Source organism: Petaurus breviceps, unplaced genomic scaffold, assembly GCF_028583685.1.
Source record: "Petaurus breviceps papuanus isolate PSGF00001 unplaced genomic scaffold, PetGlider_PUasm1.0 99, whole genome shotgun sequence".
NCBI lineage: Eukaryota > Metazoa > Chordata > Mammalia > Diprotodontia > Petauridae > Petaurus > Petaurus breviceps.
Genome location: NW_027187465.1, coordinates 16346865 through 16364773, shown reverse-complemented (window position 1 = coordinate 16364773; position 17909 = coordinate 16346865). Strand labels below are relative to the sequence as shown.

At 37.6% G+C, this 17909-nt stretch overlaps 1 protein-coding gene across 4 annotated transcripts in view; it reads right to left on the bottom strand.

Annotated features, from left to right (window-relative positions):
• Nucleotides 1-17909, bottom strand: part of MED13L (mediator complex subunit 13L) — a 428655-nt gene that overhangs the window by 208547 nt on the left and 202199 nt on the right. The window lies entirely within an intron of this gene.

The window sequence follows — 17909 nt, the reverse complement described above, 5'->3', positions numbered from 1 at the left end:
AATCTGACATTCAGATACAAGAAGCAAGAGAAGCATGAGAAGGTAAACAGGGAAAAGAAATCATAAGGAACTTATCAAAGTTGAACTATTAACATTCCTACATGGAAAAACAATAATCGTAACTTATGAAACTTTTCTCAGTAGTTGAAGGGAATAGAAATATATATATATGTCTATATATGAGGGTATATGGGAATATGAATACATATGTGAATGTGTGTATATATGTTTACAGGTATACATAGAGAGAGGGCACAGAACCAAACTAACAGGAAGGGATGATACTTAAAAGGTGGAATTAAGAGGTGAGAGGAGATGGGGAGAGACAGAATGGGGTAAATTATCTCATATAGAAGAGGCAAGGGAAAATGGTTACAATGGAGGGGAAGAACAGGAAGGCAAAGGGCAACGGGTCAACCTTATTCCCATTGAATTTGGCTTGAGGAGGGAATGAAATACACACTAAATGGGGTATCTCACCCTCCAGGAGAGTAGGGGGAGAAGGGGATGAGAGGGGGGATGATGGAAAGGAGGGCAGGCTAGGGGGAGGGAAGTTGGAAGCACCCACTTTTGAAAAGGGATGGAATCAAAGTAGAGAATAGAACAAGTGGGATGTGGGATAGGAGGGAGGGAAATATAGTCAGTCTTTTACAATATATCTACTATGTTACTGTTTTGCATTAGCCACACATGTACAACCTATACTGAACTGCTTATCTTCCCAGTAAGGGTGGGTGGCAAAGGAGGAAGGGAATGAATCTGGAATTCAAAGTTTTAAAATCAAATATTTAAATATATATAATATATATATATACACTATTATTAATACTATTTTACATATAAGTGGCAAATAAGATATACAGGCACTGGGGCATAGAGACCCACTGGAAAAGTCTAAAGGGGTATGGGAGATAATATGGGAGAGAGCAGATTGAAGGAGGGGATATCCTGTGGGACTGCTATTTTGGGGCGTGGGTAGGGGAAAAATGGGGAGAAAATTTGTAACTCAAAATCTGGCGGAAATGAATGACGTAAATCAGAAGTTAACAAATCATTTGGGGAAAAAAAAAAAGAAATGTCCTTGAGAGCTGGTTTATGAATGAGGAAATAGGAAGGAAGAAAAAAAAACACTTAGATTTCCCTTACCACCCCCCCCAATATTAATTGGTTATTAATGTAAGAGAGAAATAATCATTTCTCTCAAAGAGACAACCAAAAAAAAGCATTGTTAAAGTCTTCTCTTGGTTACTACTAAAACCACTCAACTATAAAATTTATCTTCCTAAAGTGTAGGTCTGACCATATCAACTGGGAATACCCATATTCATTCAACTACAGTGGCTCCCTATTACCTGCAGGATCAAATATAAAAATCCTCTATTTGGCTTTTAAAGTCCTTCATATCTTGCCCCTTCCTATTTATCAATCTTCTACATGGTTCTCCCCTCCACATAGTTCAAGATCCAGTGACACTGGGCTTCTTGCTGTTTCTCACACATGACACTCAGTCTCCCAGCTGCCATCCTCTGTGCCTGAAACTCTCAACTCCATTTCTTAGCTTCCCTGGTTTCTTTCAAGTTTCAACTCTTTTCCAGTTCTCCTTAATTTTAATGCAGCTATCCCCAATTTGTCCAGGATATCTCTTATTTGTACATAGTTGTTTGCAGGTTGCCTCTTATTAGACTGTGGGCTCCTCGAGAGCTGGTCTTGTTTTGTGCCTTTCTTTGTACCCCCAGCTCTCAGAACTGGGCCTGGCACATATAAGCACTTTAAATATTAGTTAACAGACAACTACATCAAGGAGAACAAACCTGAATTTGGCTATTTATGAAGAAAAAAATGTGGTCCTAAAGAGAACATCCTTGATGGTCTATTTATGAGATAAAAACACATGAATATAATGGCTAACAGCAGAAGTTATTTTAACTTTAATTTTCTAGTAAATAATCTATATAAATAAAATTATTTAAATGAATTCAGGTAATTTTAAATAAATACTGTTGAGTTAGAGAGATGGAATGTGGGATAAAGAATTTAAATGAGTAAAGGATGGCTTAGAGTACCCTAAAAAAAAAAAACTCTCAAAATATTCCTAAAATTGTAATACAACTTCTTTTAATATTGTATAACTTGCTTCCTTGCAGAATTAATACCCTTCTTTGAAAGAAAACCACGTAAAAGGTTCAGGAAAAAAGTCAACATGGCAAAATATCAAAGTGGCATATACTTCAATGGATTTATGTTTCCCAGCAGAGATCTTGGAAAGATAGCCATTTCAATTCAACAACTGAAACTGACACACTTTACTTGAAGTTTGGAAAAAAAAGGGGGGGTGGGGGTTGAGGGAGGATGAAATAAGGAAGGGAGGGGCACCAGATTCTGAAATGTTAAAGAAACTCAGCTCCATATGCTTTTAGAATTCAGGTCACACTGCCGAATGCAGTTTAAAAGTGGAATTACTTTCAAAGAATACATATTTCCTCTGAGCTATGTTACATATTTCCTTTTAATGTATCATATTGCAGCAACAGCTGAAATGAACGTCTAGACATCAAAAAACACTCCTTACTCCCACCTACTGCTTTTTTACCTCAGGCATCAAAACTAATGAAAACCTATTATCCTGAACACTGAATTCAGTAACCACATTGGCCACTGCAAATATAAGAAGGAGAAAAAACACTCTCAGGGATAGGACTACTTATTCAGCCATTTAAAATTACTGAAAATCATTTTTTGCTGCACACTGCAAAAATACTGACAGATTAAAGCAAGGCACATGGGACGAGGAGATTACTTCCCAGGAAGATTACAATGTCAAGCAGCTAAAGATGGGTCCATGTTGAAAATGTGTTTCATGGTTTGTTTATTATTTCTCATTTGTGTTCCTACCAAAATTTTAAATCTCAATTTCTAATGTATATTATGAAAATTCAAAAGAATTACATGATATAAACATGGTTCCACACTTAACTGAAATTTTATTACTAGAACTACTGTTATTGCAATTTGTATAAAATGTATCTTCTGAAACAATACCTCAAAGCAAAGCTTTTTCCTTAAAAAGTGACTTCCAAAAAGTACCAATGAAGTGTAATGCTGCATCAATTCTGAAAAATTTTATCATACTCATAAAAATCCAATTATATACAGAACTACTGATCAGTCAGGCTTCCATTGATCAACCTGTAAAATCTGTGTTTGAACTCATTAACAACTAAATGGACTTATTACTTATACCAAATTCAACCCACTTAGAACTCTAATTTCCTAGCATAGCTAGTGGATAGAGGCAATTTGGTGTTATTGATATTACTTACAAATTCTTTGTGGAAAATGGGTTTCAACTTTCCTGGTGTCAATTCATCAATCAACCAGGAGTCAGAAGAAGAGATACACATCAAAATGCTCTATTTGTTTTCACCTATTTGCAGCTATAAGTGATTTGCAGTACTGATAATATTCAGCACACACAGGAGCACAGTTGCAGTTCACAATTTTAACAGCATAATGTCTTTTTAAGGTATCTTTAACAGCATGAGTCTTCTGTTAGACAGAGGAAAATCAGAATTTTAATGAAGGTTTCCACACACAGTAATGTAACAGTTCAGACATGACCCAAGTTATCATTTCAAAGGAACACAGTTCTCACAGAAAGCCAGTAAACTTTAAATTGAAGAAGGCAATAAAACTAAACAGGTCACTTCTGGATAAATTGCACAAGACCTTCAAAAGACAATTGCCATTGAAAACAGACATATTGCAATGTTACTTTTAATAGCTATACAGTATAAAAGATAACTGCAACAGCTATCAATGACTTTTGAAAACCAGAAGGGTCAGACATTCCCCATTACTTTCACAGATTTCTAAGTAATGAATAACGACCTATTTCACCTTTTAAACTACTACTGTTTATCAAAAGAAAGAAAGATAAAGTTGACATAGACATTTCCATTTGGGGGAAATTTACATGAAGAGTCAACATTCCTTACAACTGAGGAATAAAAATAAGACAAAGAAAGGGAAACAAAATGCTTTAGAAATGTTTGAATTCAAATGCTTTGGAATTAAAAATCAAAAACAATTGTTAACATTTTTTGGAGACCACCAGAGGCAGCTGAGAGAGCACAAGGCATAGAGCACTAAGCCTGGAGCAGAAAGCTCTAAGTTCAAATTTGATTCCTGATATTCACCAGCCTTGTGAAGCTAGGCAAATCATTTAACCTCCGGTTTCCTCCATTTCCTCAATTGTAAAAATGGGCACAATAATAGCCCCTACTTGTTGTTGTGAGACTCAAATGAGATAATATTTATAAAAGTGCTCAGAACAATGCCTGGCACACAGTAGGTGCTTTCACTCCCACAATGAATTTTAACAAGCCACTCTAATGATTTTAATGGCATAACATTTTGGCATTTGGTAATTATGTTCTACCCTCTCCATTTTTTTTTTCCAGAAAAAATAATCAGTGTTTCCCTCCATCTTAATGTTAAAACACACTGATTTTTAAATGACTTTTAAAAATGGCAACCAGTGTGGTATAAAAATTCTGACAGGGCAAAGAACCCGAATTGCCTTTTCTTCTTAATCTCCAACAGTTGTCTCCTCACTATCATTACAGTGAGTAATCTCTGCAGCTGTAAGGCTTTGAAATGCAGCTGTCTCATTAGCATGCTCTCCCCCCGCCCCCAAGAGTCCAGCATTTCTAGGCTAGCTACAATAGTCTTAAAGAGCATTTTATAGGAGGCTTAGCCTGGCTGAGGGCACTCTGCAGCATGACTGAGAGAACATGGAAACACGATTCATTAGACACGCCTGGAGTGATAACAATGGAGCGGCTTCTTGCTGCCTTTCATTTCTTACATGGGGCTGAGACGAATGCATTCTCGTTACACAACAAGCACGTTTATTTATGGACAGAAAAAAATCTGTAATCACCTTTGATTAAGAGACAGCATCTTTTTCCTATAAAAGCCACCAGCCAAACTGATGCTGTAATTATCTTTAACTGACAGGTTAAAATAGCAAATGCAGCAAATAATAATAATAATAATATCTGCAAGAACCAGGAAATCTGGTTGCAAAGAAAGGCCTCCAGGCAGGCCCTGGACACCTACTGCCGGCTTCAACTTGGCCCTTAAATTCAGTCTGGGCCATTACATGGAACTGAATTTGAGGAACATAACTAACGCTCCATGGCTCACCTCAGAACTGGAGGAGGCTGCAAAGCTCTATACAGTCATTCCACCATGAGATAATGCTATGTTTATCCCCATTTCATAGATGTAGATACTGAGACTCCAGCAATCACAAGGCTAGGAATGCTGAGAGGTAGGATTAACACGCAAGTCCTAGTCCAGACTCGAATCCTTGCACCAAGATATTGAGGGGGGAGGGGGGGAGGGGAGGGGGCCGGCATATGGAGGGAAGGGAAAAAGAAGAGAGGAGACATCAGGGAGAAGAGAAGGGAAAGAAGAGGGACCTGCCTTTTTCAAAAATTCAGAGGATCCAGGATTACTCATGTTTGAAAAATCTGAAGTCGTTTTTATTAACAACACACTTTCCCTCAACTTCTTTTACCATTAGATTTGCTATATATTTTTTAACAAAAGTACTATTAATCTCCCAAAAGGTACTATTAAGGACCCATTTACAATGCAAATTTATCTGCCTATATATAGATAGAGATATAAATTTTCTGTAAGGCAGAAAATCTGCTTTCTATTTTAAATTACTCGCTATTTTATTCAGAGAAAATGTGATTTTGATTAAAAACAGGAATGTTAAACAATACTTATTTTGTGCCCGTCTATCCTTTCACCCAACACCAGCAATCATGGCTGGTGAAGCTTAGTGTTGTAATGTAGAAAAACTTCATTTATATTTGAAATCAAGCCATAAAGCTCATTACACAGTCAATATCCAGAGTAGATTTTCTTAGAAGGTCCTTTCCATACATCTCTGACCCAGTGTGTGGTAGATTGTTTGTATGTATTACGTGAGTTATACTGTTTGAGAGAAGACTGGTAACTCACACGAAAGTATGAAACCAGCAAGTGAAACATTATTGCAGCTTATACAGAAGTATGGAAAATATTTTTCAAAAGTTATAGAACAGTATAATTTTAAAAGTAAGTGGTAACCGCTTTCTGTACTTTCTTTTTTTTTTTTTAATTACACCAGTAAAAATGCATTGTAGAACTTTTAACTCCAGAACAAATTCCAATATCAACAGAGCGATCTTCACATAGCCAGATTGGTTCAAACACTCAAAACTGTACCAAACTCCTCTCAGGCCAGAAGATGCTACAGATCACAGTTTCTCCCAGGGAGAAAGGACTGCAGCCCTGATACAACGAACACAAGAAGAAACAGCCTTTCTTCAACAACATCCCTAACAGGTAACGGGGTCAGTGAGGGTTGGCACAAAGATCTCCAGAACAGGTCCTGAACTACCTCTCCAAGGAGCCCAGTTCATTCTGGCCAGCTCACATTGTTAGGCTCTGGTTTGTTTTTTTCTTTCATGAAGTCAAAGTTGTCCCTTCAGATTCTGAAGTGCTGAAGTGTGTGTGATGTTTCCCCTCCTACAAATGGAGCTCCTTATTGGCAAACACAAGGTTATAGCTCTTTATACAATACCTTCCATACATTTGGCATATAAAAGATGCTCCAGGGCATGCATGGTTCATAAGAGAAATCTTACAATTTTATTTAAATAGCCAATTGCTATTAGCAAAGGATTTTTGAAGAAGATACAATAGTCTTCATTTGGGGGGGAGGGGGCTTTTAGGGAGCAGTTTAAAAACATTAGGCTTGAATCTTGCTATTCTATCAAAAATGTATTTTCAAAGTCAAGAAGTGAATGCCCATTGAAATAAAGTATATATTTTAATGAAGTCTCAGTTTCTAGACTAGATAATTTCTAAGGACCCTCCAAGTCTCACATTCTATAAGAGTCTAACATTGATCAGCAAACAATTGAATTCTGCTACAATATTTCTACCATCACTTGGGGAAAAGTGAAGCCTTAGTATGGAAACTATCTCTTTTCTGGAAGCACTGAACTCTTCTTTCTGCATATCAATGATTTAGGAGTTATATAATGTCATGTCCATGATATGTTACTATCACTAAGGTTTTGAAAACAAGGGCAGTAAAATCAGTTCGTGTCTTCCTATTTAGCAGGTTGAGTTATATGATCATTTCAGTTCCTTCCAATGTTTACCTATGATCTTGTCAAGTAACTCATGGTCTGACATCTAGCTCAAAAATATCAATTTATGACCTTTTAGAGAATCTGTAGGTTACTGTTCAGTCGTTGGTGATGTTCAACTTTTCATGTCTCCATTTTGGGGTTTTCTTAGCAAAGATACTAAAGTGGTTTGCCAATTCCTTCTCCAGCTCATTTTACAGATGAGGAAACTGAGGAAAATAGGGTTAAGTGACTGTCCCAGGGTCACACCAGCTAGTAAGTGTCTGAGGCCAGATTTTAATTCAGGAAGATGAATGTTTCCTGGCTTCATGCCCTGCACTCTATCCACTGCACCAAATGACCAAAGAAATGAACTGTGAAAGGCAACTCAGGAAGAAGAATACGATGGATGGGCTGACTCCCAAGGCAGGGTCAACTTGGTATGGAGAAGGGCCAACCTAATAAAGTCCCTCCTTTTCCTTTCATGAAATACTACAGCTAAAATTTACTTTGAGTTAAATATATGTGAGAACTTTTTATCTTTAACCTCTGGGAGGGTTGGGGTGGGGGGAGAAGTGATATGTCTAGCAACGGGCTTTCTGGATCAAAGCTCATGAACATTTTAGTCACTTTCTTTGTATAATTCAGAATTGTTTTCCACAAGGATTGGACCAATCCATAGGACCTGCAAGTGTGCCTTGTCTTCTCACAAGCAATTGACAGGTTTTAAGGTGAAGTCTCAGAGCTGTTCTGACTTTCATTTCTCCTGTTGCTAATGATCTGAATGGAGTCATCTTTCATACAGTGTTGGTAGTTCGAAAATCTCTTTTTAATAACTCTTTGTTCAAGTCCCTTGAACACCAGAGAATGACTCTTGGTTCTATGTATTTGTTTTAAGTCTCTACTTATATTGAATGCCATGCCCTTAAAGATACTTGATATAAAGGTTGTTTTTCCTCCCTCCAATCAACACTGCTAAATTCTATAAAATACATTTCATAAATTTTTCAATGGTAAGTTATTTGGACAGGATCTGTACCAGTAGAGAACATACCCCCTCCAGTGAGATCATGAAGTCACTGAAGTGTGGGGTAAATGAGATTTTTCAGAGCTGGCTAGGGAATATAACCACCATTTAATAACACTTTCTGTGGGGGGAAAATATACTGAGTTCCAAACAACTGACTTACAAATAAGCTTCTGAAATACAACCATTTCACAAGGTGGAGCCTATTGTACTACCAATTTAGTATATATCTGATAATAGCTGCTATTATCAGAACAGGTGTATATAATCCTTCAATTCTATCTGAATGAAAAATAGTAGCTCAGGTTATTTGGGTCATGCAAGATGACAGCTCCTCTTTCCTAAATTTGAGTTTTTGATAAATGACATTCTTGGCTTCTTACATTTATGCTCTGCCTGTAAAACTCTGTAATGACAAGTAAAGTTTTACTTATACTGATACAAGGATCTGTGAGTTCATCTCTTCATGGGAGCTCTCTCCACCTAACATAGGTATCAAGCCCTTTATACCTTTGCAGATGGCCTTTATAAATTGTAATGGTAAAAGAAATTCACCCATTTGCCAACTTTCTAGTAGTAATTTCTCCCAAATTTAGTCTGGCCTTCAGACAATGAACAAGTGGTCTTGTACCCAGGACCATGATATCATTGATCTGAGCCATTAAAGCTTAAGGAGCAGCTACCAGAGCATATATCTGCTACCATAGTGAGATAATCAACTATCAATTTAGTATTTTTTATTTGATTTCATTCTGTAACTGCCTGAGCCATGCTTTTGTCTCTGAGTTAAGTTCAGAAGTTCATCAGTCCAGAGGTTCAGTTTTCCTGAGTTAAGTTTAAAAGTTATGTTTCCCTATACATCACTTTCATTGAAAGAAAACTGTTCTCTCTGTGCCACTAACTGCCCTTGTACAATCAGAAGAAATGTGTTATCCTTGACAGGTTCAGGTGGTTGCCAGGGAGTCTGGACTGTTATCTCTGCCACACTGGTGGCCCTTCAAGAAAGTCTGGTGTATTCTCATTGTGATACTAACTGGCCACCCAGGTGATACCACCAATGAGCTTCCTGGAACCAAAACGGAGAGAAGGTTGTTGCTAGTCTTGCAATCCAAACTTCTATCCAATCATCTAGTGTTGTACCCAGAAAACACAGGCAAGACCCAATAACAATTTAGAACTGGACCCTTTATTTTACACCAGGTTGGCTGATCAGGCCACATGGAGGGCTGATGAGGTACCTTCTCACCATCCCAAGTAGTACAGCCCAGATCTCGGGTAAAGCCTCTGCTTTTAAAGGGAGGCCACGTGGCCAACTGTTAGGTATTAGTAAGCAGAAACTTGCAGAGGCCACAGTGATTGGTCAGTAAGCACCTTGAAATTCCCCCCAGCACCAAGTCTCCCTGACCTGGCATCCCACCCACTACTGTGAAGGAACTGGCCGAGGAAGGGCAGAGCTAAGCCGGGCAGTCTGCTCACTTGTGTGAGGGAGAGCTGAGGTTGGGGAGTGGGAAAAAATGTAGCCAGGTACACCACTAGGTCACTTCAGACTTTGTAATCATATTTTTTCTATCTGTAATGCTTCCTGGTCTTTGTTCTCTTGTACTTAACCAAAACTGTATGAAGGCTATGTTACTACTGAAATTAAGGTAAACTGAGAGACAAGGTTCCAAGTTTGATCAACTTATTACTTAGTGTAGCAGTAGCCAATAAATTAGGTCAGTGGCTTCTCTCAAAGACCCTCAAGTGAGGACTGACAGGGTCTTTTATAACAATTAGCAAGGAGACAGAGCAAAAACTGTTACACTATAAAAAGTGTCTTTTTTTTGATTGGCCTGACATCACAAATATCAATCACAACAACAGCCTTCATAAACTCCATAATTTTCTCTACTGCACCACAATCTTTGTGGAAAGGAATAGCATAAAATATGCATAACATATTAACCTAAACTAAGAAATACTCTAGAGGCAGCTAGGTGGCACAGTGAATAGAGAATCCAGCCCTGGAGTGAGGAGGACCTGAGTTCAAACGTGACCTCAGGCACAACACACACATACACACACACACATACACACAAAACTAGCCATGTGACCTTGGGCAAGTCACTTAACCCCAATTGCTCCCCCACAAAAAAAAAAAAAGACTCTACCAAGAATGGTTTAGCAAGTAAGTCAAACTCTCTGATCAACTAAAAAAGGAGAATTGCTAAATATTATGAGCATAGTGACTAAGTGAATGCTTATTGAACAATTTAGCTCCTACAACAAGGAAGATGTCACCTACTGAGGTAAATATAATCACATATAAGTTACAAATACTCCCTTGCCCTGAAAAAGCTCATGATTGGAGGAAATAAGATACATATATGCACACAACTATGATGAAAAAAACTGAACAAGTACACAAGAAAAGTAAAAACAGAATGATAGGAGAATTCCAAGAAAAGAAAAGGTATTTTCTCTGTAATACTATATGGTCAGATTTCAAGGAGGAGGCAGTATTTCAGCCTAGCCTTGAAAAATGGGGGAGATTTTACAATGTGAAGAATGGAGGATGTAGGAAAACATTCCTAAACACAAATAATAATAGTTCTCACCATGAAGGTGAGAACATATGGAGTATTTTCAAAACAAGCCAGTTTGGCTACAAAGAATACATTAGGGGATGGGGAAGGAGGGAAAAGTATGATGAAGCCAAACTTCTGAAGGCCTTAAATGTTGGGTTTAGGAGTCTGATCTTTGTGTAATAAGAAGTGGAATTCTGATCAAAGAATTTCGGTGTTGTATGTAGGCTAGGACTGACCAGGGCATTAAAATTCAAGATTCATACTGGGAAAAAAAAATTGACTACTTGCATACAGTGTGACAGTCAGCAAGAGGAAGCCCCAGTAAGACTTTTTTGTACTCACGCCATGTCAATAGCCAAATCCTTAATTCCCTGACCCACTTAAACTTTGAAAATAATTTCAATAACTTTGAAGGAAAAACTGGCCTTATCTGCCTGGGATGGGGTCTTAGGTTTACTCACCAATGAGGTGAGAACAATATTCTCTAAGTATTATAAAAATTACTCTGACAACTAGTGCTGGATGAAATGGACAAAGAGACAGGATACAGGAACAAGCATTACAAATCATGAGCCTAGGGGACTGGAATGATGGTAGTACCCTTAACAGTAAAAAGAAAGCTTGCAAAAGGGGAAGATTTGGGGAGAAATATCATGAGATCAGTTTTGTCCATGCTGAGTTTAAGAGTTCTATGGGACATTTGGCTAGAGATGTCCAATAGTCCACTGGAGATGTGAGACTAGAGGTCAGCAAAGAGGTTAAGGCTGCATAAATAGATCTGAGAATCATACATAGAAATGATAATTGACATCATGGGAGTTGATGAGATCACAGAGTGATATAATACAGAAGGAGAAAAGAAGATGGGTCAGGACAAAAGGGGTGGGGGGAGGCAAACAGAATACTCCCCACTGTTATTGGGCCTGAAGCAGACAAAGGCTCAGCAAACAAGGGAGACAGAACAGGTAGGAAGAGACACAGGGGAAGGCAGTATCACAAAAACATAGAGAAGTTTAAAAAAAAAAAAGAATTAAGAAGAACATGACTGATGGTGTCAAAGCCTGCAGAGACATCAAGGAAGAGGAGGACTAAGAAAAGGCCAATTAAGAATAGTTAATCACTGGTGATTTTAGAGAGAGAAGTTTCATTTGAATTATGAGGTCAAAAGTCTGAGAGGAAAAGAAGTGTAAGCACCAACTGCAGATGGCCTTTTCAAGGAGATTAGCCAAGAGAGAAGATACAGGACAACAGTTAACAGGGATATACTGATGGAGTGATGGGGGAAAGTGAATGAGAATAGGGGAAAACAGGAATGTTTGTAGGCTATCAGGGAAGCAGCCAGTAGTCAAGAGAAAGGCTGAAGGGTAGGCAGGGCCTGCCTTGCCCAAGCCTTTCTGTCATGTCCAAGCAAGCCCAGGAGGTAGGCCTGCCTTACTCTTTCATCACATTTCAGGCAGACATCATTTTCAGCCACTTACACATCCTCAGAGTCACCTTCCACACCACCCCCTCCTCCAATTCCTTCAGCTTTCCAGGCACAAAGGGTTGCTCCGTGGGACATTTCCATTGTGGAATCATTCCTCAATGCTTAGCACAACTCCAGTCCATCCCCATAATTCTAAAAATCTGATTGCCGTAGTTCAAACTCCCTCCTCCATTTACCACTAATCAATTCTTTATACTCACCTTCTTCAACCCTGGTCCTCCAAGCTCTCACTTTAAACTACCCAACCTGTGCTCTCTGGAATGTTTGCTCTACAGGCAACAAGCTAGATTTCATCTTTAACCTTTTCCTTTCCCACACCTTCCTGCTCCTGGCTCTCACTGAAACATCATCCTCTGGATGCCTTTCCGGCATCTTTACAAATTCTCCCAGACTCTCTGGTCATGGTGAGGGAGTTGGAGCGAGCCTTGCTCCCCAAAGCAACTTAGCTCTATCACCACCATTCAACAGCCTTGTCTCCCCTGAAGTTCATTCAGTTCATAAGAAACTTTTCCTAGCATGCCTTGCGCCTTGCCTCTGAGATGACCCCTTATTCTCCACACATGTGTGCTGTTTGCACGTCGTCTCCCCCACAGGACTGCTGGTTCCTAGAGAGCAAGAGCTGGTTTGTACCTTTCTCTGTATTCTCAGCACATAGTAGGCGCTTAACAAATGCTAGCTGACTACCAGATTGAGAGGAGGCAAACTGATGTTTGTTTGTAAAAGCTCCGCAGATGTGCAGTTTGGGATTTGTGAGTTTTAGTGATCCATCAGTACACAAAGCAGAGCAGTCAGGCACCTATCACTGTGATGCTATCATTTCCTCAGGTTGAGAAATTTGAGAGAAACTACAACAATATTCAACAGTGAGGATACCAACCTGGTAGCTACAATCCAATTTTAAAAGTCCTTAGAGATAAGCAAAATAGCATTTCTACAAAAAAGCAACAACTCAGTATAGCACTTTCTATAATGCCAATATTTTAGCAGGGGGAAGAATCCCTCAAAGTCACCCCTTTTTCCCTGCCAATACAAAACACATAAAATTTTAGCACTTAAAAGGACTAAGGATCACCTAATACAGGGCAGCTAGGTGGCACGGTGAATAGAGCACTGGCCCTAGAGTCAGGAGAGCCTGAGTTCAAATCCAGCCTCAGACTCTTAACATACTTAACTAGCCGTGTGACCTTGGGCAAGTCACTTAACCCCAAATTGCCCTCCAAAAAGCAAAAAAAAAAAAAAAAAGGATCATCTAATCCAGCTCCCTCATTTTACACAGGGTCAGGGGGAAAGTGAATTTTGCCCTTAGACCATGTCAAATATTTAACTGTCAAAGACAGAAGTAATGACATAATCCCTGGTCCAGAGTAAGAGTTTTATAAGCACCAGCATTTGTTAATTTGTGATGCCAATTATGTTCTTAGAGAGTTTTAAATACTTTCATACTTCAAGTTATTTTAATGAAAATATAATCAGGTCACTTTAAGCACTAAAACATTTCTGCCAGTTCAAGTAAGAATAAAATAAATAAGGTTTTATAAGTAATTTTATCAGTATCATAATTACCAAGACCAAAATGTCTAGAGAGAATAACAAAACAAGGGAAAGTGACATAATTATACTGACACAGTTTAAATGAAATATTTTGGAATATATTCTCTAATAAAGGATCTCACTAAGATGTTACTTAGAATCTCAAAACACCAGAATTTGAAAGGACCTTAGGAGGTTCCTTTTTAATTCATTTCTATTACTTAAGTATCAAACACAAGACTTCTGATACTTTCATTGAATTAATCTAAATTCCATTCCCTGAAGCAAAAAATTTTCCATTCTTCTCTCTGGGCCTCAGTTTCCTTCTAAGTATGAAGAAATTAAGCTAAATGATCTCTAAGGTGCCTTCCAGTTTTAGCCTTCTACTCAGCTCTGGCTCCTCCCCTGGATATCAAATGGGCCTTAATTCTACACCAAAGAGGACTAATCACTCTCCTATCTTAGCACTTACCCAGCTATGTTATTTGTTCCCCTTTATATATAGTCCACAGTGTGAGTGCAGTTTTACCTCTTAAAGCTTAGAAATGTATTCCTTAGTGCCTGTCTCTCATATGGATATGTAGATGCATGCACGCGCACACACACACACACACACACACACACACACACACACACACAGAGTTTCCAAGCATTTACCATAAGCCTGTTTTAAAAGCACAGAAGAATAGACTTTTTTGACTTTTCCCCAGAAAACTTTACATCATAGACTAATCAGTCTAGCAGTCTGAGTAACATTAAGAGGCTTTTGTTTTTGAAAGGTCAGGTTCATCACTATTGTTTATTTTCAAACTTTCAGCTTATTTCAAAAACTTTTTTTTTCATATTTTCCTACATAAAAATTTTGAGAAAAGTTATTTATTTTTAAAGAATCAAAAGTAACTTAGAAACTTCTTGGAGAAACCCAATATTCTAAAATACTCTTTGTCTGACCATATAAAACAGAATTTAATAGTAGACTGTTTTATAGCTGGAACTGAAAATTCAATTATAAACTGAAACAAGTCAACACATTAGGCAAAGCTGCTTAAAATGTAGGGAGTTGAGAAACTCCAATACAGTAGCTCTTTTGAGCTGACAAAACAAAGATTCACAATTCACATTCATTGTGTATCTTTTAGTCTGAAAGGTTCCTTCATTTCTACCCTTCAATCAGTCATAGGCTGTCTTAATTTTTTCCTGAACACTTTTGTCCTTTTGAAGGTGAACTTTAATTAAGTCAAAGACGTATAATACACAGACTGATTTGGAAGTGGATTTTTGCCTACCCAAACTAGACATTATTACTTGCCCAGGGAGAAAATAAATATGAATTCAACTCTTCACATGATCCAAAGCCTCAGCACGGGCCAGCCTGCCTCCAGCGCAGCCGCCAAACTTCAAAGTTCCATCCTAGCACAGAACCAAGTCTTTTGTCAACAGGATCTCAGTGGCTCCTTAAAGATCATCTATCATGATCATCCGCTGACCTTCCAGGAAATGGATCCAGTTTTCTTAAACTGACAAAAGCCTTCTTTAATGTTTCTTTTATTGAATTTACAGACACCTGTCTGGTTCTTCCCTAAAAACTGTCATTCTTAAACAATTGTTTCAGCTCAAGAAAAAATACTGACCCATTTTATAAAAATAGTACAAAGTAACTTTGCTTCTTTTAGAATTCTTTTATAATTAATTTTTAAATCCATCTCCAAGTTCTCTAGTCTCAAATTTCTTTTTGCCCAATCACTCCAGTCATCTGAGAATTTTACTTTTATAATATATATTTTTTTCTGAAATGTTAACTGAAAAAGACTTTTTTTTTTTTTGCTTTTTGGAGGGCAACTGGGGTTAAGTAACTTGCCCAAGGTCACACGGCTAGTTTTTTTTTTTGGGGGGGGGTGTTAAGTGTCTGAGGCCAGATCTGAACTCAGGTCCTTCTGACTCCAGGGCTGGTGCTCTACTCACTGTGCCACCTAGCCACCCCTGAAAAAGACTTTTTCTAAATGAGCAGGAAACCCAAATTCATCCAAAGACCTCAAAGAAGTTGAGAAAGAAATCCTGAACAAAGTGGAACATCACTGTTTCTCAAACACACAGCTCTAATCTGCATTCTTCTTCCCCAGAGAAAGAATACATATTTGATAGAAAGGTGATAACAGATGGATCAATTTATCAGCCAACTTCCTGAAATAACTGTATGTGAACTGATAATTTCCCATCACAAAATTCCACAATAAACAATGCAAGCAATAATAGCATTAATTAAACAACTATATGCAATGATTTGACAACCTAAAAGTACTAAATATGTATGGAATTGCCTGAAAGAGGGAATAACTTACACACTCAGTTTGGATAGGGAAAGCTATTAACTTACAGAGAAGTAGGAGAGAAAGAAAATAAGAGAAAAAGGGTCAGGGGCTGATAGAAAGGATAGTAGAACTGGAAGAGGCAGTGGTCAGAAGTAAAATACTTTTGAGATGGGACAGGGTAAAAAGAGAGAGAGAAGTATAAACAGGGAAAAATAGGATGGAGAGAAATACACAGTAATCATAACTGTGAAAAAATCGTTACAGAAAGTTTCTCTGATAAAGGCCTCACTTCTCAAATATTAGAGAACTGAGGTCAAATTTTATAATACAAGTCATTCCCTAATTGATAAATTGTCAAAAGATATGAACAGGCTCTTCAGAGGAAGAAATCAAAGCCATCTACAATCATATGAAAAAATGCTCTTAATATTGATTAGAGGAATGCAAATTAAAACAATTCTGAGGTACCAACTCACATCAGATTGGCTATATGACAGAAAAGAAAAATGATAAATATTAGAAGAAAGGTAAGAAAACTTAGACACTAAAGCACTGTTGGGGGAGCTGAAAACTGATCCAAGATTCTGGAAAGCAATTTGGAACTATGACCAAAAAGGCATAAAACCATGCATACCCTTTGACCCAGCAATACCATTACTATGTCTATATCCCAAAGAGATAAAAAAAAATGAAAAATCAAAAAGTAAAGGACCTATATGAACAAAAATATTTACAACACTTTTTGTGGTAGAAGAGAATTATAAATTGAGTGCATGCTGTCAACTAGGGAATGGCTGAACAAGATGTAGTATTATAATCATGATGCTATAAGAAATGAGCAAGATGCTTTCAGAAAAACCTAGAAAGACTTACTTGAACTGATGCAAAGTGAAATGAGCAGAACTAGGAGAACAGTGTACACAGTAACAGAAATACTATATGATGATCAACTGCTAAAGACTTAGCTATTCTCAACAATACAAGGATCCGAGGCAATTTCAAAGGACTTGTGATGAAAAATGATGACCACCTCCAGAGAAAGAAGTGGTAGAGTCTGAACACAGACTGAAGGATACCTTTTTTTTTTAACTTTCTTTAATTTGGGGAGGTATTCTGCTTTTGTTTTGTTTTGTCTATGTTTTCCTTCACAGCATGACTAATATGGAAATATATTTTGCATGACTGTGCATGAATAATCTATTTCAAACTGCTTGCCTTCTCGAAGATGGAGGGAAGGAGAAGGGAAGGAGAGAAATTGGAACTCAAAATTTTTAGAAATAAATGTTAAAAAATTATTTTTACATATAATTTGAAAAAATAAAATATTTAAAAACTAAAAAAGGAGAAATAAGGGATAGCTGTCTTAGAAGGTGGGGGAGGATAGACTGGGAAATGTAGATGATGTGAAAATACCAAATATGACAATAAAATTTATTTTTAAGAAGTTTACAAACATTTACTTTATCAGAAACTAGTAAGATTTAGCATTATAAATAAGCATATTTTGGTTCTTAACTAATACAATCATATGATTGAGAGAATTCTGAAATTCATGATTCTGTAAGTTGCTTACAGACATGTTTCATGTGAAACAAAAAAGGGGTCATTAATACATTAAATACATGCTGCTATTCATCATACTCAATAACTAACAACCTTCTTTTTTTTCTAACATTTATTTTTTTTTTTTTGCCTTTTGGAGAGCAACTAGGGTTAAGTAACTTGCCCAAGGTTACACAGCCAGTTTTGTGTGTGTGTGTGTGTGTGTGTGTGTGTGTGTGTGTGTGTGTGTGT